General features: G+C 41.9%; 1 pseudogene; it reads left to right on the top strand.

The window, feature by feature from the left end:
* Positions 1-412: 412 nt before the first annotated feature.
* LOC149815362 (protein SMALL AUXIN UP-REGULATED RNA 12 pseudogene) lies at positions 413-907 on the top strand (annotated as a pseudogene).
* The last annotated feature ends 459 nt before the right edge of the window (positions 908-1,366 follow it).

Below are 1,366 nucleotides of genomic sequence, written 5' to 3'. Positions count from 1 at the left end.
AAATGCAAAATAGTGAATGTGTTAAGAAACAACAAGACCCCATTATAAGGTGTTTTTTCTCTTTTTCCTTAAGTTGTTGAAAGATAAGGGCACGGACAACCTAGGCACCCACACAGAAAACGACTGACCAAATAGTTTAATTTCTGTAAACCACTTATGATACCGGCCCTCTTGCACACAGAATCCCAACATAAAAATTATGATCAATTAATGAGTAACTAACTAAGTAAAGCATTGAAAGGTTGCATGTGTCACGTATATTGAGTGCATGGTAGTTCCCTTAAACCACTTTAAATACGTGAGCCTGGTCTCTCCAAGTCACAGAACACATACCACACCCTTTATTTCTTTTGATGGTTTCACACCCTTAATTTTCTTCTACATTGTCACGCCTTTTTGAGCTCTCAAGGATATGGATCCCAAGAAACCCAACAAGATCAGGGAGATTGTTCGGCTGCAACAGCTCGTTAAGAGATGGAGGAAGCTAGCAAGTGCCCCTAAGAACAGTGGCAAGAAGAGCATGAGTTTCTTGAAGAGAACCTTGTCTTTCTCTGACTCCTCCAAGTTAGGGGATGTGCCCAAAGGGTATCTTGGTGTGTGTGTGGGGGAGGAGATGAAGAGGTTTGTCATCCCCACAGACTACCTCAGCCACTATGCCTTTGTTGATCTGCTGCAGGAGGCAGAAGAAGAGTTTGGGTTCCAAAATGAAGGGGTGCTGAGAATTCCTTGTGATGGTGATGTGTTTGAGAAGGTACTGAAGGTGGTGGAAGAAGATGATGGGGATGGTTTCTTTGTGAAGGATGATGGCTCAAAGGGTGAGGAGGTGGGAGTGTCTTGTGGGTCTCAGGCTGATGCTATTGATGTGCTGGCTCGGTCTCATTCACATCACAAGCCAATGTGCAGATGATCATGATGTTGGTCGTGATGATCATTGGTGTTGGTTGGTGTTGGTGTTGGTTGGTGTATGGTGCTCTCCCCCTCTCTCTCTCTCTCTATCTCTCTGTACATGAGAAGAAAACCATAAACAAGTTGAAAGGAGAAATGAAAATTTTGAAACAAGCATAGATATATATTTGATAGAGAAGCTTAAGTTATTGTTTTTTTTTACCTGTTACCCAATGTTTTTTCCTTTTTTGTGTGTGGTGAGGAGGGGAGCTTTTGCCATGCCAAGTGATGCTCGCTATAAAATGTGCATGTTCATCTGTACATCACGGTGCACAATATTCTTTACGAGAAATCTCCAAAAAACCGTATTTCATATCTACCATGAAAGCCGCGACTCTTCCCAATTGCCGCAACCTTGCCGTGCATGTGTTTGTCTTCTCACGAGCAATGACTGATATATATATATATATATATATATATA

This window comes from Nuphar pumila, chromosome 15, assembly GCF_984573655.1.
Source record: "Nuphar pumila chromosome 15, dmNupPumi1.hap1.1, whole genome shotgun sequence".
Taxonomy (NCBI): Eukaryota; Viridiplantae; Streptophyta; class Magnoliopsida; order Nymphaeales; family Nymphaeaceae; genus Nuphar; species Nuphar pumila.
The sequence above is the reverse complement of the archived record's forward strand: the minus strand, read 5'-3'. Positions and strand labels throughout refer to the sequence as shown.